The sequence below is a fragment of the Dermacentor variabilis genome, unplaced genomic scaffold (assembly GCF_050947875.1).
Source record: "Dermacentor variabilis isolate Ectoservices unplaced genomic scaffold, ASM5094787v1 scaffold_12, whole genome shotgun sequence".
In the NCBI taxonomy this organism is placed as follows: domain Eukaryota; kingdom Metazoa; phylum Arthropoda; class Arachnida; order Ixodida; family Ixodidae; genus Dermacentor; species Dermacentor variabilis.
The window spans coordinates 34,758,990-34,781,452 of record NW_027460280.1 but is presented as its reverse complement, the minus strand read 5'-3'; the positions used below and the strand labels follow the sequence as shown (position 1 = coordinate 34,781,452).

Below are 22,463 nucleotides of genomic sequence, written 5' to 3'. Positions count from 1 at the left end.
GCACACTTGAAGTGAGTTGCACGGCAAGCATCTGCGCTGTGCTGCTCAGAACATCTTGCGCACATGGCCGAATTTTCGCATATGCCGCTGACATGCCCGATCTTCAAAGAATTACGCCACTGAAGTGGTCTTGGAACGAACGGTCGCACTGGATGACGAAAAAATCTAACTTTCACGTGGGACGGCAAGCTACCTCCCTTGAAGGTTATCCTCACACAGCGTGAATCTCCTAGGTGACGGATTTCAATAATAGTTACATCTGCTGTGGCGGGTTTGACCAAAATAGGCAGATCGTTGTCGTCGATTGACTCATCAACATCATAAATCACACCTGATATAGTATTGCTGTCCTGTGGGATTATAGTGCGAACATTTATCTTGCCCAGCATTTTCACTGTACTCAAGATATGCAATGCTGCTCTGTTCTTGACATCAACCGCGAGAATGTTCTTACAGGTGTTAATTCTCATATCCGTGATCTCATTTGGAACAAGAACCTCCAATGTGACAGGCATGGCTTGCCTGTTTAGCCAATTTAGGTTGTCGGTCGGCGTCTCGGGCAAGAGGATGGTATGAGCCGTGTCATTGGCCTTTGCTGCCGCCGTCGTCCTTGTTGAAGACGAGGAAGCAGTGACCATTCTCCTCTTTCCTTTTTGCCTCACAACTGTCAAGTAGTCGCCATCATCCGACAGATCTTCTTCTGAAGCAGAGTAGTACAGCAAGGTGTCCTCGCTGCCTGTGTCGCTCATCAGGTGATTGCGCTTCCTCGGAGCGCTTGACGCTGTGACGTCGGTCTCATCCGGACGTCTAGCTGACTCCGCTTCCATGTCCGAAGGTCTCGGAAGCGGCGCCTCCCGAAAATACGCAAAAGTGCTCGCAAAATGAGAGCAGTAGAAAACGGGGTTTCACACAAGAGCCATTTCTTCAGCTTCTTCAGAGGTAAAAAATAATGCGGGAAAATTATTCTGCCGTGGCCATTGTTAGGTTTTTGGTCTTACTATAGTGCAAAAATTATGCGCTTCATTTATTTTCCCTTCGTTTAAAGAAGAAAACAAGAACAACTACTATCGTGCTCACTGTGAGCGTGATAGCACATCTTGTTTCAAATGACATGTTTGAAAATTTGCTTACCTATGTGCACCAAGGAATATTCGCCTGTACGTTCCTTGTTTCCGTCATATATAACGAATAAACGTAACAAAGAACAGCCCAACTTTTCCGTTCTTCCCCCTGTTCAGTCTCATGATATTTATGAGATAGCCATGCCCGTTTTTACAAGTTGGCAAATTTAAAAAAAAACATACTAAATTTATTTAGACTGACTTTCATTTCCTCTTTCCCTCAATTCTTCGTGCCCTACCTCTGTATACAGCATTTTAGGCGGTACCAAGCATTAGCTTAGTTTTGCCTTTGCTTGAACCGCGTATACTGCTGGCATGGCACGCCGCCGGTGTTCAAATGACAAATCTGCTGTCAGAGCTTTTCATCATATAGCCTCCCCTCCCCCCCCCCCCGCCCATAACTATACACGAAATTACATGCAAAGAAAGTGGACTGTGCGGCTCTGATGAGTCAATGGATGCTCGATGCAGCCACTAATTAAGCCTGAAGATTAGAGATATAATGACACGAAAAAAAATACTGGAAATTTTGAGGGGAGAAATTCTTTTTCTTATCATACTTTCCCAAAGCCTAAAGAATGGAAAACTAAAAGTTCAAATTTACCCAATAAAGTGATCTGTATTTATGTAAACCACGCTACTGGTGTTATTTGTGAGTATAATATCCAGTTTGCGTGGTATTTCTGACGAAGATACCACGCAAACTGACATTTTTCTGGTATTTCTGACGAAGTGTGCTGCTTCCCCATAGTGTGTTGCTGAGAGAGGCACCCTCGATATGCGTCACATACAGCGGGAGGCAGGATCCGACCTCTTACGCATAAAAAAAAAAAAATAACGTCAAGAAGGACAGTCCTGGCAATGCTCCCATTCACTATGATAAAACAAGGAAGAAAAGAGTGGCTTGGAAAGCTACGTCGGAAACATTGCCTATTCTCTGAATGTACGTCTGATTTGATTACGGAGAACAGAATACCCCGTTGTCTTAACCAGTGCTAAAGTGAGCGTGAGCTGAACGCTTGGCAATTAACTGGAGCATTTTTGAGTAAATACTCTATGCTCGTGTATTCGCTTTTTCTTTTTCTTTTTTTGGCGTCAAAGCTAACACACCATCTTATATAGTACCATCCGATTTTCACTATCGTGGCAGAAAAGCATACCCTTTCCCTCGTTGTACTTTTAGAAAGCATTCGACCAGCAGCTTTTCTCAAAGGAATATTTTGACTTGGCTTTCCATCTCCTTCTAACTAGAAAAGCCTGTACAGAAGTTCCTTATTTTCCTTGACTCTCACTTTCGATGTGATATTCCAAGCTGGTGGGCTGTCTGGCTGCATAAATCGAGCTGGTGCAATTCTAGAGCAAGATTTGGAGACGTTGCTTCCGGCCAAGTTCTTTCACTATATTTTACGTTAGGTGAGCAATTTTAACCTTTCATGGTCCACTAAAGCTAAATGTTAGACCGTAATAGTACATGGTCCTTCGAAAATGGCAGGAAGCCCCTTTAACCGGGAGACGCAATCCAGAAATAAAGCAAAAAGAAACAAAAAATGTGGGTTGCGCTTGCGGTTCCGCGCACTGGCTCGGCAAGATATTAGGGATTTTAACGGCGTTAGCATGAATTCATAGGTAACTGTTCTTTTTATTCAAGGAGAGCTACAGTCCCCGTTGTATTCTGAATGCAGCTGAGGCTCAACCTAGCAAATGTTGAAAACTTATCTTGCGTCGAAAATGGCCCGAACACGAGCACACAACTTACAAATAGTGACGTACGTTACATTTCCGTAACGGCCTCTGAGGTTTCGACAAAAGAATACAGAACAGAAAATTTAGTCTTCAATTCTGCGATTAGTATTTGCAAACCTTTCCTCGTAGAATGAATAAAAACAGTTCTGGAAGAATACTTTAGCACTGATAAATGGTGTCTAGCGAGTCGGTGAAGAGAATCTACTTAAGGCTGCTCCTTTCTCGCCGTTTCGTACGTGTAAACACGCCCACACGTTTGACCTAAACAAACCCTTTTGTTTGTTTACAGCGAACACCACGAAAAGCAAGCAGGTTGAAAATGGAAATCAGCAGTGCTCTCGAAGTGTGCGCACATCTAAGGAATATTGCGTCTAAGTTAGCGTAGCAGGATCGCTGCTAGCTGGCCACTATTCTCTCCTACTGCTGCTAAAAATAGAGCAATAGTGGCAAGTACCACATGTACTATAAAGTCCTGCTATACGCAACGAATAAATTCAGATCAGTCACATTTACTTTATTTTACTGTAACAATTCACATTCCGATTTTTCTGGAGTTTCTAATTAGAGTGAACGCCATTATAGAGTCATGGAAAATTAAAACACGAACAAGTTAGGGCTAACCAGAACGAGTTCTTTTGCTTCTACTGTCTCCAACACGTGTAATATCAGCTTATCTTGGCTTGTGCGCATAGTGTGAGGCCTATAGTACGATCTTTGGCGAACCAATAAGTAGCGGGGTGAGATAGTGCATGACTGCAATGAAAGAGAGGCAAAGGGTTTAGTTAAAAATGTAAACAGAAAAGAAGGAATGGCAATCCCTATGAATAGCACGAAAAAAAAAAAAAAAACTCACAGCTCTGCGTGCAATTCTCAGCTCTCCATGACAGCTCTCCAACGTTCTTGCGGGGGTTCGTTACTCAAGCTGTATCGATGTTACGTTTTGCTCACAAGACCTCCTTGATGGCGTTGAAGGGTCAACGAACATAGAAACGCCCGGTAGTGATGATTTTCCGGTTCTGGTAAAACATCGTCTCATACGGAGTGAAGGGACCCGGTGCTACTCAAAATATACTAATTGGCAAAGCTTTCGTCACTTAAGTAACTATTGGGTGAAAATCCGAACTTTCAATGTTTTGCAAATATTGTGTGACACTTGCAAGATCTGCACAAAGCAAGACATTGTTCCAAATGAATACGCTGCAGTTGACGGGGAATATGGATGTCTAAGAGCAATTAGAAGACGTGCAGAACGTGCTTACCGCCGCAGCGGAAAACTGGATAACTACAAGATGGCACAGAAAGTTCAAGTCAACTTCGTGCAGACGCTTACAAAAATGAGGTATGAGAAGATGGCGAGAATACCGCGCGTCGTTGCCTCCTTTCACTCCAGTTACCAGAATATGGTCAGTTTTCCGATCTTTTAGTGGTCCAGATACCCAGAGCCATCCCTTCCGAGCCCTTGTCGTAGCTCGAAGCACTCAGGAAACATCCGTTGCTAACGAATTCTGTCAACTTATATCCAGACCAGGAATTCCGTTTATTTGCCTAAACTTTGCGAGTTCCACAGCACTAGGTGAACAAAAGGCTCGCGCGTGCTTTATTTCCCAACACCTTCAACTTGGCTGTGAGTTTAGTTTAGATGAATTGAAATGTGTTCTTTCGTCATGCCGTACCCCCGTACAAACGCAGGCCCAGACGGTGTTACGTATGTGATGTTAAAGATCCTTGGTTCCGGCAGGAAGAATGGCTCTTTTGGAGATATTTAATGATATCTGGATAAGAGAGACGCGTCCAGATCTATGGAGATTAGCTCCGGCAATGCCAGTACTGAAACCAGCAAAGAGTTCCCTTTGTCTTGACTCCTACCGACACGTCAGTCTGGAAAGCTGTTTTTGCAAACTAATGGAGAAGATGGTAGGCAGACGATTGCAATATTGGTGTGAACACAAAAATGTGGTTTCCAGCTGCATGACTGGTTTTCGACAAAATCGGTGTACAATGGATTCAGTATTAGACATTGTCACATGCGTTGAACATGAACGAATGTGTAGAAATGTGACAATCTATCATTAGTCTTAGACATTCAAAGAGCATTCGACACTGCAAGGAACATACACGTCCTTGCTGGTATGTTAGAGCTTGGCCTACACGGTCGAACATTGCGATGGATATCAAATTTCTTGAACGAAAGAAATTTTTTATGGAAACAATTGAAGGACAGGGTAATTATCACATCATCATGCAAGGCGTTCCTCAGAGCAGTGTTCTCAGTCTGTTTTTATTCAACTGTGCCATGGCAGCCTTACCACAAAAACTACCGTCTGGTCTACAGTATTCTCTGCACGCAGATGACATCTGCATACGGGCCTCTGTATCTCATATACAAGACATTCAAGCAACGCTGCAAGAGGGTCTTGATAGTATCGACACCTTTACAAGAAAGGGGCCCACGAGTCTCATACGCAAAAACAGCCGCACTTCCTTTCACTGTACGACAGCTGAATAACTTCCAACGCACACTTAATGGGCAAACTTTGATGTTCGTGAAAGAGCATAAATTCCTTGGAGTTATTCTTGAGCGCCATCTGACATGGGCATCACACATCCGCGCAATTGAAAAGCAGACCAAGTAATACACGTTCTTCGGCGACTCGCTGGCAGAACGTGGGGAGGGGGGGGGGGGAGGGGGGGGTGATCAGTCTCTTCACCATTACAAGTTCATAACGCATTTACAAAACAAAAAATTGCTTATTCGGCATTTATTCTCCATGGTTTCTCGGAACATCAAGACGGCAAGTTGGGCCAGTTGGTTAGGATTCATTATCGCAAACTTCTGCTTCAAGTGCTACTTGAAGACCGTCCCCATCGCTCGTCGGCCCACAAAGCTATGAAGGCACTTTTGTCTTTCTTGAGGGCGACTGGCATATGTTTACGCCTTTGACTCGCTCAGGCACTCCGCGTGCGTGCACGAGCTCACCGCAGCTTTCCTTCCCCTTCCCCCTGCCCTGTCCTTATCTTATCTTTATATTCCCTCTTTCCCGGCCACCGGAGTAGGGCTGCCAACCAGGCGCATTTCTGGTTAACATCCCTGACTTCTCTCTTTATTTCCTCCTCCTCCTCCTCCTCCTCCTCCTCCTCCTCTTCTGAGGAACGTTTTCAACGTTTACTGGCAAGGGGGCTGCAAGTATGTCTTGGGGTTCCGCCAGGCTACCTCGAGTTCTCTAGTAATTGCTGAAGCTCGTCACCCACCACTTCCAGTCATACGAACGGTTGAAACATGCCGACATATTTATATAATTTAACCCAACACGAGAAGCAACCGTTAAACCTCGCCCTTAGTGAACGAAACAAAAGCAAAATTCATGATGTTGTTCAAGAACATAAAGCATTATTACCATGATTTGAATTATGCAAAGTGGATGTTAGTTAACCTGTTTCGATGTTAACAAGTCCTAAAATAGAATTTTGGTAGACGGGATTATATCCAAGAGAGACATGCTCATGGTAGCCGCACAGCAACTGGCACTCTTCCAAATTTACTCATTATATCCCCACTACGTCCACGTATACATAGACGGTTCGTGTCATAACAATTTCTCGACTTCAGCATTCGTGATTCCACATTCAGCGCTAGAGCAAACATTTCAATTATCCCGAAAGACATTTTCCACCGTGGCAGAACTGTTTGCAATCCTGTGTGCTTTGCGTTTCATGAGATCAGAATTCGCAAGGAATGACATCGGGAATTCGCAAGAATGGGTTATCTTTAGCGATTTGCAAGCCACTCTCACATTACTACAAAGCAATAAGAAACATTCTTTGAACACTTTGCTATTGTATGAGACGCTCAGAGAACACACAAAAGCAAGCGCAAGGAATCACGTAGTTGCATTTCAGTGGATACCTGGCCACTGCAATATTCCTGGTGATACTGCAGCGGGCGCAGCTGCGAATCGGGCGCCAAATAACGCAGAGACAACCAGTCTTCCCCTTTTGCGTTGTGAAGTCGGTCTGCTTCTGAGACAGATTTTCTATCGTCTCAGCAAAACTATCTGGTTTGATCAGCAATCTAAGAACTCGGATTTATAATTTATAGACCCACGTATAAACCTTTAAATTCCGGAAAACCTATGAGAAAACGGAAAATTTGAAACATTAATTGGTACTGCATTTACGAGACACTTCTTGCGCAGAGTAAAACGTTACTCTAGTCCGCAGTGTTCTTGTGGCCATCCAGACGAAGATGTATATCATCTCCTCCCTGAGTGCACTAAATACGATCCACAATGAAGGGTATTGCAAGCAAATTTGGTGCTTTTAGACAGAAGACCATTCACTATAAAAAAGACACTTGGTCCATGGCCAACTGGGTGCCTTCAGGAAAGAGCACTTCTTGCTTTGAAGAAGTGTTTCGAGGACACCAACATTTTGGGGAAACATTAAGTTTCAGTTATTCCTAATAAACTAAATGAGTGAGATGGCTGTTGTTCTGGGCTAAAAATTTATGTATGTGGTGATCGGGATTTTTACGCAGTGTGTTATTGTGTCTGTGCTTGCAGTGTAATTACATGTGTTGTGTGTTTGGCTATTCAATATATCTGTCTCTATATATGTGAATGTGTACTGAACTCATGCACAAAGCTTTGAGATTCATGTACTGTTAGACTGTATAGTTTTTATTCATCTGGTGTACTACTGAGTGCTATATTTTGTATAGGTACTCTCCTTTTTTACGCAAATTTGTTTCCTTTGCTAAGTGATAAGGAGCAGCCGGTGCCGCCATAAAGGGGCCAACCTCTCCTAATATTCATTTCAATAAAAAAACATAATCGAAAGCGCATTTGTCACCGTCTTTTCTGTTACCTCCGACTTCACTTTAATGAGAAGAAGGCAATTCAACTCGCGAAAATTCTTTGTTGAGGTCACATGGTATTTTACGCCTGTGAAAATGTATCCGCAAGTCTTTTTATATGCTCTTGTAGCTTTTTGATTCGCATACAGCCGCCACTTTTTGACACTTTCAAATGGAAGCAGCTCACCTACGTGCATTTCCGAAGCAGAAATAATTAACTCAGAGTTATCCTCCAACTGCTCTGTAGAATAAATTCCAACAAATCAGAAATTAAGCAATAATGTTGATTTAAAGACTTGCCATACCCGCAGCCCCCGTAAAAACCGGTTCGACAATACTGTGTCGTGAAAAAAAAAACAGAAGTAAAAGAAGGAAAAAGGAGAGGAAAGAACTAAGCCTAAGCACGCGGACGGGCTTTCCGGTCTTATTTCGGTCTTTCAGGGCGAGGTTCTGCAAGCAGGGCACGGAGCCCCTTGCCAGTAATTCTCCTTTACCATCACCTCACGACTACAAAGCTCAGACAAAAAGCATAGACACCAGTGATTTTCCTTTTTCACCTTATATCGCTCTACCAGAGCCACAGATCACGCGAAGCATTGCTTGTCTCTGCTTTTCGTGCTTCGCGGAAATAAAAGGACGCGAAGCCAGCAAAGGACACTTGCACCCGGCATTCAGACTATGAGCGGGGGTGAAAAGAGACTCCGGAAAACTATAACTATACGGGCCTTCCATGTCCGGACAGTGTGGCCCACTTCCTTTCCTTCGAATCTGAAGAAGCTGTGTACGACCCATTCCGCGCATACTGCCATCGCAGCAACCAATCACCAGCCGTGAAACCGAAAACGCTGAGGACGTCTGCCGACACATACGAGAGGCGTTTCGAGCCTAACAGCAAGCGGTACTACACCGAGGTACAAGCTGTTCTCCTCTTCTTCTTTTCCGGGCATCTGGCGGACATTGCCTTCTTTTCTTCTCCGACCTGGAAACGAGCGGCGAATTGCAGAGTGTTAGACATGCAAGTCAAGCTCGTGTGCGGTGGGTATAACCCTAATATACTGCCGCCGGAAAAACAGCAAGACTGTTTGGGCGAAGAAAACAAATCAATAGAAGCACCGAGAAAAAAAGCCGGCACTCGCTCGCAGCGAGCCGGCGGTGTTGTTAGACCCAGCATTGGAAAGCGCGACAGCGTGGGATACGCAAGCGCCATTTGCGGCGGACGCTACCGGCATCGAAATGGCAGTCTTGCGAGCACGAGAGACCACGCGTCCTCTGCAGGCTGCGCCGGCTGTGCTCTTGCTTGCGCGGCCACGCTGCTGGCGCCGCTTACCGATGCAAGGAGAGGCAGAGAGAAAGGAGCGAACGAGAACTGCATTAAGGCCCCATTGTCTCGCGTTAACCCTACAAGGAGAAAACGCTGTTGCGGGCTTTGCGTATGCGGCCTAGTGGAGGATTCATCTCTCTTTATTTGTTCCCGTACGCAATGGTTGCCGTGTTATGCCCTGCTTGTGTGAAGACCACGAGTGGGTTTTCTGTCAGGATGAAAAAAAAAAACGAACAAACCTACAAAGGAGCCGCCACATTTCGAGCGGTGGCGGAATACAGAAATAACCGTTGACTTGTGCCTGACTAGGCATTGAAGCAGCTCAGACGACTTAGGGTAATGTAGAGGTACTCCTATACTTCCAGAACATCATTCCGTCTTTGTTTCTAGCTTATTTTCATCGTTGCCGCTTCGGCTACCACACATTCATTTCCATACGCTGGCAGCTTTGCGAAGCGCTATAGAATATAATGACACGGTTGTGCAGAAAACCGATTTGAATACTGAGTTATTAGGTGGTAAAAATAGCAGCCGGACAAAACAAGGCGGCACAAGAACAGTGCTTTAGTAGAAAAATTAACAATACCGTTAGAAAGCAGAAGAGAGAGAGAGGGGGGGGAAGGAGAAAGGCAGGGAGGTTAACCAGATGGCTGGGTCCGGTTTGCTACCCTACGCTGGGGAGGAAGAGGAGGGGGAGGTAAAGTGATAGCAAAGTAGAGATAAAGAAAGAGAGGAACATATACATACAATCACAGTCGGTCACTGTCACCGCATACTGTCAGCGCTCAGCACAGTATCACTTGCAGCACTATAAACATCTGTTCAGGCTACAGCCGCTTGTCCAATTGTGTTGCCTTTAAAAACTGCAACAGTGCCCTCGTCGCCCTCCTATGCAATGGCTTCTAATGTCGGCATTCTAAAATAAGTTCCTCTGTTAGAGGTATTTGGTCAAATCACGCTCTCGCGATTGCGAGTGATCGTCTCTGTGAATTGTAGTGAGGACAGTCACACAGTAGGTGTTGGAGGGTCTCCTCGCTACCACAGTCATCACACGTGGCGTCGTCGGCCCATCCGATTCGGAAAGCAAAAGACTTAGTTAAGGCCACCCCTAGCCATATTCGACAACGCAGGGTAGCTTCGCGACTGCAGAGTCGAGCTGGAATGCAAAGGCGTAGAGAGGAGTCTAGGTTGTGCAGCCGGTTGTTTTGAAAACTTCCTGTGTTCCACAAGGAGAACGTGATATCACGGGTGAGCATTCGAAGTTTTCTTGCGGCGTCTGTCCTTGATAACGGTATTGGCTCCTCTTCGTCGCCTTGAAGAGCCGACCGAGCAGCGTTATCGGCGTGTTAGTTCCCTATGACGCCGCAGTTACTTGGAAGCCACTGAAATGTCACGTGGTGTCCTTTCTCAGTCAAGGTATCGATTAGTTCTCTAATCTCGAATACCAATTGCTCGTGTGGTTCACGCCGCAGGGCTGATAGCAAAGACTGCAGTGCTGCCTTCGAGTCACTGAATATTGATAATCTTCGAGGTTGTTCTTGGCTGAAGAGACGAAGTGCAGCGCGAAGAGTTGCAAGTTCCGCAGCCGTCGGTGTCGTTGGGTGACACGTCTTCAAACTGATGGTGGTGGCTTTCGCTGGGAAAACCATGGCTCCAGAGGAACACTGGAGAGTAGCCGATCCATCGGTATAAATATGTACGCGGTCGGCGTACCTCTCGTGCAAAAGGAGCAGAGTTAGTTGTTTAAGAGCAGGTGATGACAGCTCAGATTTTTTCCTGATTCCTGATACGGTGAGGTGCACTGCAGGTCGAGCCAAACAACATGGAAGAATCGATAGCTTAGTTGCGGGGGTGAAGCCTGATGGAAGGCAGCTGTAATAATCCGAAATCGTAGCACAAAATTATGCCTGCCGCCTTTTTGACGGTAGTGTTGCCAGATGATGGGAACGGGCATGAGCGAAGTGCCTAATGTGCACTCTCAGCACTTCCATCACAATGTGTGTTTGTATGGGTTGGTCCCGGGTGATGGCAATAGTCGCCACTGTCGACGTGCATTTTGGCAAACCAAGATAAACCCTGACAGCCCGAGCTTGAATAGCCTGTAGAGCACGAAGATTTGTCTGGGAAGTGTTGGCCAGTGCGGGAAAACTGTATCTCAAGAAGCCCAGGAAAAGAGCCCTGTACAATTCCAGCATTGCATGCACTGACGTTCGCCAAGTCTTTCCGCCCAGAAACTTGAAAAGCTGGGAGATTGCTGTCAGACGCTGCTTCAAGTAGGTCACGTGCGGGCTCCATAAGAGATCTCTATCAATGATTAGGCTAAGAAATCTGGGAGTCTTCTCATAAGAAATGATTTGGATATTTATTGAGATGTCGTAGGATGCCATTGGTTTGCGAGTGAATGCCATCAGTGCACATTTGTCTGACGATATTTCAAGACCTTGGTTGCCGAGGTATATAGCTGTCAGAGTAGCAGCTTCTTGAAGTCTTGCACGTATCTGAGGACGTGTCACACCTGAATTCCATATACATATGTCGTCTGCGTACATTGATATCTTGATCGCTGCTGGCAGATCATAAACGAGACCAATGAGTGGGAGGTTGAATAGGGTGGGTTTAGTACACCGTCTTGAGGAACACCTCGGTAGGTGTAGTGTAGTGCGGTTTGACCATCGCCGGTACACGCAAAAAACGATCTCATAAAAAAAGTGCCCAAAAGGAAGGTAAATGCTACTAGGAGCGAATCAGCACTAAGGGTTCATCTAGGTTTGTTTTCTATGGTCGTGAGTGAATATAGCAAAGGAATACAATTGAATACGCATATATTGGGTTTCTTTAAGAGGAAGCTTTAGCTCGGGCCCAACTCCGACGCGGCCTATTCAAATGCATGTAAAACGCAAAAACGTTTTTATGAGATAACCCCTGGACCGATTTTGATGAAATTTGGTGCATTTGAAAGAGAAAGTTAAATTCTAGTGACTGTTGGAAGCGGAATTTCGATTTAGGGCTTCAATTTTCTTAAAACGTTTTTCAAATATTTGACCGTTTGAAAAAAATAGAAGCACGAAGTTTACAAACTCATAGCTCTGCATCAAGAAATGATATCGCGGTTCTGTAAACGGCACCCATTAGATCATTCAAAGCGGACAAATTCAATATGTCATCTTACTTCTTACATGAATTTGTAACGTTGGTTACAACGGTTTTACAAAAGTTGTATTTCCCTATGATTAATTTTTTTATATTCATGTGTAACATATCAATTTTGTCCGCTATGGATGTACTTTTAGATGCAATTCACAGAATTGTATTATCATTCTTAGTGGTTGAGTTACAGAGTTGTAAACGTGATAGTTTCGTTTTTTGAAAATTTTTGATTTTCGACAATTTTTAATAAAAGTTTGACGACCTAACTCAAAAATTCGAAACCAACAGTCACAAGATTTTAAGTTTTTCTTTTAAATGCAACAAACGTCGTCAAATTTGGTGCAGTGGTTGCCGAGAAAAACGAATTCTCCTTTTACATGTATTTAGATAGGAGCACTCGAGCTAAAGCTTCCTCTTAAGCCTACGAAGCGTATTGTAATGAGAGATGCAGAAGTCAGGAGCTCCGCATTACTTTATGCCACCTGGGGTTCTTTAACGGGCACCCAATGAATTGTGCACGAGCATTTTTCCATTCCATCACCATCGGAATGCTGCGGTTGGGAATTGTGCAACAACGGGCAGTTAAATGCCAGCGCACGCTGATTTTTGTATGCACTGCTACGCAGATGAACGAATCGTCCTTTAATCTGTGGCACGTTGACAACAGTATTTGCAAACGTAGCCTATAATCGGAGACGTTTTTAAAGCGCGCAAAGCTCTTCGGGCTTTTCCGTGAGGCGTCGTAAGCAATGCCTGTCGGTGTTCGTGCACAGTGTACATCACAACTCCAAAACACGCGCGCCAACTTCAGTTGGGACACAATTCACGCTAACGGAATGTTACCGAGGGCGCTTTTTTCTTTATTTTTAATAGAAACGGATAAAAAATGTATTCGACAGTTTATTGTCCACTATATCTTTGAGGATAGAAGAGAATAGGCGGCTACCCTTTGCTGTGGAAGCGAAAGATAGGGAGAAAATATGAATAAAGGGCAGTTAGCTGAAGGAAGACTGCGATAGAGAGAGAGAGAGGGGTGCACTGACACGCCTAACGCGGAACGCGCTGGTGCGGGTCAGATGCAGCGACATCTTTAGAGAAGGCACGCAGACCACAAGTGCGATGCTGCATTCCTGAAAAACCCGTGCGGTTTCCTTTTCACCTTCGTTCTACTCTCGGGTCGGTGACATTTTGACCTTTCTATGATTTGTTCCTCCACCTTGCAGATTTTCTCAGTGCTAATTTGCTATATTCAGTGCCCCTGCGTTTCCACTTATCCATTAATTCGGCCTTATCCTGCAATATTACAGCCTCTCGGTTAGCTCAGATGGTAGAGCGCCCAGCCCGAGAAGGCGTTGGTCCCGTGTTAGACCACCCGAAGAAGGACTATATTTTTATTACGTTAGCATACGGGCACTCGAGGCGAATTTCCGCCGTCGGCGTCGCTGTGATGTTCCGTATGAATCGCAAGTGCGATAACATCGCGACCACGCGAGGGACAGCTTGTGGTGGTGGGCTGAAACGGTTTGTGGCTTGATGCGGCGTCGTCTCCTCGCGCGCGCGTGGAAGGAAGTCGGGGAGGGTGTGCGCAGTCTTTTCACGTGCTCAAGCGAATGAGCCGGGAGATGTGCGCGCCCTGGGGGGGGGGGGGGGGGGGGGGTGGCAAGTCGTTGCGCATTTTTTCTTCTACTACGGCTGCGGCGGCTGAGAGCGGCCGCACGCGCACCATCTTGAAGGTAATCTGCGGTAGGTTCGAAGGTTTGGCGAACCGACATAGGTGATGGCTTCGCATGCGCTGTGTATTCGTGCGGCTGGTTAGCAGTGAAGCGAGAGGCAGCAGGAAAGGTAATTCACTCGCTGCCGCTGCCGCTATTCATCACGCCAGCGTTCTAACAGCGAGTGTCTGTAGTATTCGAGGGAGATGTGTTCGTGTTTAATTGCACTCGTGTGACAACGTGCTTGGTAATTTTAGTGAATGTTCACAGCAGTTTATGCAGCTGATAGAAGACGAACTTTAGTTTGTATAGCTGTCTATTAATTTTCTGTCGGAATCGATGCTTCGCCTTTCGTGCGAAACTGCGACTTAAACTAGGAAGTTTTCCTTTCGGAGAAACCCATATAGATTTCCTTTGTAACTTCGCGCTACAGACCGGTTGATGACAATTTTTCTGTTTAATGATTTTCTTATGTTAGTATTTTCTGCAACTTACAGCGCAGTCGCTATCAAGTTATTAGTTTTGACAATAGACCGGCGATTGTTGTATCGAATCGTTCTTAAATACGAACGACTTGGTGAAACGCGTTAAGATATCTTTTAATTTCCTTCGCTTAGCTTTGATTTCTCCTGCAAAACAGCTCATAACGCCGCCAAGAAGCGTTTCATTCTTAGCTTTCGTTATCTATTAACATATGCGTTTTAAGAAAAAGCCGGTACATATGCGTACAGCAGAAAGCTGGACGCTCGTCTTCGCCCCTTGTTCTCTTCCTTGACACAAAGATAGAGATAGAAGCAAGGAAAGGCAGTGGGGATAACCAGACGCACATCCGGTTTGTTATCCCGCACTGTTGCAGAGGGGTTATGTGCACTAAAAGAGAGAAAGAACGGAGGAGAGGGAGAGCACTAGTTGTGCGATCACGCCAAGATGCGCAGCAAGCCTATGAACGATCGCACAGACCTGCCGACTTGAGGTTCTGTAGCAACGTTCCCAATGCTTTGTGCGCCAGGGTAATGAAGAATGAAAGACGAGAATTCGCTATAATGATTGCTCATCGTAGTTCTGCATATTAACAAGGGCTTGCGCATCACTGAGCCTGAACTGTGTGAAATATGTCCTCCTGTCCTTTCTTTCCTCTTGAGCTATTTGTACAGCTGTTCATGAACATCAAAGTACGTTTCATAAGCAGAAAGGAAAAGAAAACGGCAAATAATATATGGCCTCCATAAACATCCACAAGCCCTATCCTGAAGCCTTGGTGTGTTGCAGATACAGAAGTAGCACCCAATGCACTTCAGAGTCATACCATCAGAACGAAATGATGCGACATAAAGTAACGTATTAATTAGCTTTATTAGTTCACTAAGATGTGCAACAATTAAATACATCAGTAACAAAAACAAGTTTTCTTTTTATTCGCTATATAAACTAACTCCAATGTGGGAGAACTTACGTTGCCATAATGACGCCTGAATGAATGCTAAAATATAACTGCATCAATCTAGATCGGGAGAAATTAAATGCAATTAAGAGCTGGAGAGATGAGATATTAAAGAATGTTGAACCGTTAGGACCACCAGTGCCGATAAAGGCACACAGCCTTGCACATTACTAACTACCAGAAGATATACTCACTTCTTCCAGGAAAACTGCTGAAACAAAGGCTGAAGGTCTTGTGATACCCGCCATGCATGTCTTACCCCTTCGGCACAAAGAATATCCGGAAGCATTCTGATATTGTGGTCAATAAAAGTACCTCAATACTTGCCTTTCAAAAGCATTGTCCTGAAAACAGTTAATTTTAGGGGTGTGCGAATGTTCGAAACTTTCAAATAACGAATCGAGTAGTGTCCTATTCGATTTGGTGTTCGAATTGAGTAGTCACTATTCGTAAATGAGAATATTTTTCGAATGCTTTTTGAAAATTTTAGAATGTTAGCTTTGCCCAAATAAACATAAAGTTGGAGCGAACGCACGGTAAATTTTCACCCCCGCGGGCATAGTATAGACATAAACCATGAGAACTTGCGCAGTGGAACGTTACTTAGGTATACTTTACAGAATTTACAGCGATCATTTGCACTCTCTGAAGAGCCCTGTGCATAAGAAGAAACGTCTTGTTGGATTCTAATGCTGCATTTGGGCATTTAATAAACAACGGTTCATGACGCACTATGTAATGACAACTTGCTAACTTTAATAATACTGCGATGTGAACGTCGCTTTATATTAATTGTGATAACGGCTGTTGATTATTTGAAGACTATTCGAAAAGTATTTGATATTCGATTCGATTCAATTCATTTCTAGCACTATTCAATTCGTATTCGATTCGGTCACAAAAATTCTCTATTCGCACATCCCTAGTTATACGCTTTTAATAAATTTTGCGCACTGGCACTCACTGTATGAATTTACGATGGAACGAAATTTCAACCTGTCTAAACACACCTGACTAGGAGCAGTGAAAACTGAGAAAGAAAGAAAAAAAGCAATTCTGCCCAATGGAGCACTATGTAAGGCGCGTGAAATAAGAATAAGAATTATAACCATTCCACTATGTGAAGATGCAATGGCAGCGAAGGCATTTTGCTTTTCGTTTGAGAGCTTTGACTGTCGGCAGCTTTCGCTGCCACTCCATCTTCGCAGAGTGGACTGGTTGTCATTTGTTTGAAGTGTCTGATGATTAGAGTTGATGTGTTTGAATGGATGATTTAGTAAAGACAATGGTTGATGTTCGACTGAGACTCTTTATTTTGTCAGGGTAGTCGCGATTGCTTTATGGTCACTGTGATACACACTCAGTGTTTCGACTGCCACCCTAGAGAGGTTCTTGGCTAGAATCAAATCAATGCACGTCCGGTGATGCGTGGTCGGTATCATGGTGTCCGCACCTCTGAAGCCGTTCACTCGGTCCACCCGGTGTACCTCTGCCGCCGAACTGCGTTGCGAGTCGAGCGTCGTTGCTCGTTCGGAGGCGCCCGGGCTCGCGAGTGTCGTTTTCGTTGAGCATCGCGGGAGCGTTCTTCGTCGGTGGTGGTTTCGCGCCGGCGCCATTTTCATTCTGGTTGCTGTTCCCTCCTACGCTCCTCGTAAGCATGTTGTTCTTCGGGTGCACGAACTACACCTAACGCAGTTTTTGAACGGCTCACACGCCCTTAATCAATGGTTCATACCTCCGCAGACGCGGTCTCCCAGTTACGACGACAGAAGAGAAGTGAATTCTACGCTGGAATGATGAGCGGCAAGGGGGCCAGCTGTGGAAGACGATGACGCTCGCGCCATTGCTGATGATGCAAGTTTTTGCATACCGGAGCCAGCCGTGGAAGACGACGACGACGAACGCGTCATCAGTGGCACTAGCCTGTTTTTGCGCGGTTGGCGCCGAGAATTTTTAAGTCCTTTCCACAGGGGTATGTGCCATTAAGCTGGACCCTTTCTGCACATCCCCAGGATCGGCCCACATGATGACTTTTTTTTCTCTTGCGGAAGCCGAAAAAACTACGGAAGGTTAGCCATATGGCAGCTTTCGCTGTAATGAAACCAAAGAAAATACACACACTTAGTCTAGAGTTGAACGGCACGTGCGCAAAACCCGCGCGATAGAAGCGTCCGCTAAGAGGAGGCGGCAGCAAGCGCGTAGAAGTAGGAACCGATGGGCGGCCTTTTGCGCCCACAGATCCGCGCCAATTTCTCACACTTGTATCGCGGTGGTGGCACGTGTGGTGTATATGGAACACGTGCCGAGCGGCTGCGCTGAGAGTGGGCGACACAAAGGCGCAAAGCGATCCGACGCTGTGGGCCCCACAGCGCTTCCTCGCTCTCTCGTGCAGCTCAGCCCGCGCCATCCACAAAAAGAGGGGCGATGCGCTCAATCGCGAGCTGCGCCGCGCGAGCCCCACGGCCGCTCCCGCTGCGATCCGTCGCAAGTGGCGCGCCTTCTCAAACGGGAGCGGGGGGCGCGGAAGGCAGTCTATCGCTCCTCGTTGCGGTAGCGTCTGGATGCGGGCGTTCTTTGCCCCGGGAGTATTGTATACTGGATCCGCGGGTCAATCGCTCGCGGGGCGTCGTCGACGTCGTTCGCGCCAGCGGAGAGTCTTGGCGGGATCGCGAAACGGCGCCCGTGAAAGGCTCCCTTACAAAGGCCGCCCGGCGGGGCGGCTGGGGAGGTTTTGGTCATGAAGTAATAAGAGTGCCTTCTTCGATTTCTTTTGTAGCTTGTTTGGATCTTTTTTGCTTCTGCTCAAAACGTACGCGCAGGTGGCCCCAATGGTGACGGCGCACCGCCTTTGCAGCGCGGATAAAAGGAGCCGTCCCCGTCTGCCTGCTTTCCATCGACGTCGAACGGCTTCCGGGACGTGCGACACCGCTCTGAAAAGCGGGGAAGAAAAACAACTTTTCTTTTATGCGCGGTCGCAGGTCGAGGCTCGGTAGACGAGTGATGGTGGAGGAGTAGCTTGCGACGAATTGAAGTCGTTTGAAAAGCTTATTAGATACACAGGGCAGCTCTCCCTCTGGAAACTTTACGTTCAGATACAGCGAAATTCAATTACCCCCCTTTCTTTCCTCTTCTTGGTCTATTTCCTGCGTGCATCAAACATTTTGGAGTTATCACGATGGTTTATAACGCGAATATATTTGCATTGACAGTGCACTGAATAATCCACCGCCGCGCGTCGTCAGCGAAAATATATTGGCCGCTAACGTAAGCAAACGCGGGAAGAGCGGCGCTGCGAGAACACAACTCTGCATTGATAATGTAAAATCTATTCCCGCATTTTTCTTATCCTTTTCGCTATTTTTTTTTAAATATACTCGCCACAAAGATGTCCTTTTATCCGTTCGGACACGGCGGCCGCATTTCGACGGGGGCGAAATGCGAAGACACCCGTGTACTTAGATTTAGGTGCCCGTTAAAGAACCCTAGGTGGTCGAAGTTTCCGGCGTCCTCCACTACGGCGTGCCTCATAATCCTAAAGTGGTTTTGGCATGCAAAACCCCATAATTTAATTTTTTTTCTTTTATCCGTTACTTCACCGCTCCACAGGTTCAGGTGTCAAGTGTCGGCTAGGCAGTTACGAGGTGCGGTCGGCAGAATTCTCCTTTCCCGTTCTTCTTCTGACAACAACAACAACAACAACAACAAAACTAAGAAGAAGAAGAAGAGAAAGGAGAAGAAGATGTATCGGCCTCCTATGTTGAAGTTTAACTATGTTTGTTAGCAGGCGCGTATTCATGATGTGATGAAAACGCGGGAAAACAATGCAAGATGTCTGTTATCAATCATTTTCCAATATTCATAGGACCCGCCGTGGTTTGCTTAGTGGCTATGGTGCTGGCCTGCTAATCACGAGGTCGCGGGATCGAATCCCGGCCATGCCGGCTGCATTTCGGTGGGGTCGAAATGCGAAAACACTCGTGTATTCAGGTTTAGGTGCACGTTAAAGAAACCCCTGGTGGTCAGAATTATTCCAGAGTCCCCCACTACGGCGTGCCTCATAATCAAACCGCGGTTTTGGCACGTAAGACCCTGCAATTTTTTGCATATTCACAAGTGCAAAATTTGGATTGGGACCATTTCAATTAAGTTAGCGAAGATGAGTGAGCAAGAAGAGTTTTTGCCTTTGAAAGGATGACACATAGTCGATTACCTCGTTTTGAAGATCGTGACCTGGTTACCCGTAAGAATTATACCACTTAAGGGACTGCAATGTACATGCAGGAGCTGAAAGATTGAAATGGGACATAGTCAAGCATAGTATACTGAACATCACATCCAGAAATAAAAATGTTTAAGTACGCTCTAAGCATACCATTTTGTATTATTTAAACGCTCTGCGGTGGCCACCGTGGACACTAAGATCTTTAGCGCGATATCAATAATATGGACACCGCAGGCGAATTTCCGCCGTTGGCGTCGTCGTCGTCGTGATGTTTCGTATAAAGTCCACATACGATAACCTCGCGGCAGCACACCGTATCTGGAGGTGCGAGCGAAAGCTTGCCAGGGTGAACCGAGAAGTATAATAATAATAATATTTGGGGTTTTACGTGCCAAAACCACTTTCTGATTATGAGGCACGCCGTAGTGGAGGACTCCGGAAATTTTGACCACCTGGGGTTCTTTAACGTGCACCTAAATCTAAGCACACGGGTGTAACCGAGAAGTATGGTAGCTTGATGCGGCGGTGTCTTCTCGCACTCGCAATGGAGCAAGGCGGGGAGCGCGCGCGCGCCTTCTTCTCACGCCTGTAAAAGGGGAGGTGGGGGGAAGCGGGGAGATGAGCTCGCGCTAGGAGGGGTTGCGGGGAAGGGGGCAGTAAATAAATTAACCGAGAAGTTGATTAATTATCGTTAGTTAGTTGAATATGTATTTCCATATTTGGTGTTAGTAGTGTCCGCCTCTTCGGATAATCCAGCTCAACTGCAAAAAATTGTGCTATCTGCCAAAGGCGATTGTTAAAATTCTATAAGACTTAAAGATGATCACTCTGTATGCTAGTAGTAATATTAGAGGATTGCTACCATGATAACTGCATATATACTCTAATAAAAATATTTATTTATAACATTCACCGTATACATGTCGTCTATTAACTCTTTTTTGCGCTAAGTTTGGTGTTAATATCTCTGTTATCAGTTCTATTATCCGAACTGTATGCTTCGCGCATTGTAGGTCTAGTTTTCAGCTATCGGTGCTTATAAAAGACATAGCGCGCAGTCATGCAACCTTTACTCACTTTTCATACCGTTCATTTAGGTTACCCAGGCCAATTCACAGTCACCTGCAGTAAATGAGCATGCAGCACATCCGTACTTAAAGTTATGTCAAGTTGTAAATAAGTGAGCTCCTCGGGCTGTTATACCTATATATTGGTTCTTTGTTAGGCAGTTCTGTCTGTTTTCACAACTTATAACGTTTGTCTTTTTTTCCCCGACGGCTAAGCAATAACAGGCGGCGTCCTTCAATGTGAACGTTTCAGCCGTCGCGGTATCATTCGACAGCTTCCCTCAGCTTTCACGAACACACTTGAGAAGCGTGCCGCTTGCTGGCAACAATTATCGTCCTCCTCCTTCTTCCCTCCTCCTTCATGCAACCTCCTTTGTTTCCATAAAATTCCAAAGCCAAGCCACCTAGCCGCCATCCACGCGGAAAGACGGCTCCACCAGATCGCTCTTCCTCGGACTTGTTAAGTTGGCTGGCTTCCCCTCTTGCAAAGTAGTCAGAGCGTGCTTTACAGGAGAAGCCACGTGCGTCGCTACTAACCGGTGCGAGGGTGAAAGAGGGATAGCAGAATGCAGGGGGAGAGGGCAGGAAGGGCAAAGCTCTTTTCGGGACGAAACGCTTAATTCAAACAAGATTCGGGAGCGCAGCGCCCGGAAGCCGGCCCGTCGATCGATGCGCCGCCGCCAGAAGCGCTCACCTAAGCCGCTGGGAGAAGGAGCCACTCCGTGAAACAAAGCAGCAAAAGCAGCGCGCGCGTAGGGGGGGACACCGCGTGGTTCTCCCCCTTCTCGCGCGCGGAAACCAAGCGTCTCGGCGCGGGGTCCGACGCCGGGCTTTAAGAAGTCGGAGCAAATATTGACCAGAGCCCGGCGGCGGCGGCGGCAGGGCGGGAGTCAAGGACGTCTCCTGAGCGGCGCAACCTGGCCCCGCTCGTGCAGCCGAGCGCTCGAGCGGCAACGCGCCTGGAATAGCGGTCTTTCCGGATGACCGCTTCGCTGGGGCGTGGGCAGCGGCCCCGTCGGCCTGCGCTGGCAGCTGAGAAGTAAAACGAACGCTGGTTGCCGCGCAGGTGTAAAGAGGAGGAGAACAAAAAATACATCTCCGGCTCAAAACAAGAGTTTGTCTCCATGGCAGGCGCCCTGGAACCGTGTAGAAAGGCGGGAACTTATCAGCACCATGAAGAGGAGCTCTCACGATAATCGAATAAGCCGTCGAGGTTCCTTCTCCTGGAACAATGTCCTTAGCTATTTGCGTTCAGAGCGGGCGTCATTTTCCCACGCTGCGGCGGTGTCTAACCGGCTGATTATATTCAACATGTTGCCACACTGTTTTGAGGTACCTACACTGTAAAAAATTTCCGTAATTTTACGGGGGATTTCTGTCATTATACGGAGAACTGCAGATAAAAATACGGAAAGTATGTCATATTTCAAAAATACGGCAAAATCTGCCGTTAATATACGGAAAGTGCTCTCCGTATTCAGCTTTACGGACATTTTCACTGTAATCATATAACGGCTATACACTGTTTTGGACGAAACAGAGAGAATTCCGTATTTTTGTTATCTGAACATCCGTATATTGTGAGAAAATTTAAGCTGTCTGAATGAGCGCTCGTACTCATAAAGTTTCAGCTAACAATACTTTATTGAACACGCAAACTGTACGCATTATGAAGTTGCGTACAAAATGTGAGAGCTAGCCTTCTACCAAAAGCTGCAATAACAGATCGTATAAATATATATACGCATCTTCTATTCCGGTCGCAGTTTGCCGCGCATATGGGCTTTGTAACGCTGATCATATGCGCAAATATATGCGTGTTCTCGCAATGTTCTCG

At 46.0% G+C, this 22,463-nt stretch overlaps 1 protein-coding gene across 1 annotated transcript in view; it reads right to left on the bottom strand.

The window, feature by feature from the left end:
- Positions 1-22,463, bottom strand: part of LOC142566232 (cell adhesion molecule Dscam1-like) — a 706,104-nt gene that overhangs the window by 385,423 nt on the left and 298,218 nt on the right. The gene's annotated exons all lie outside the window — the stretch shown is intronic.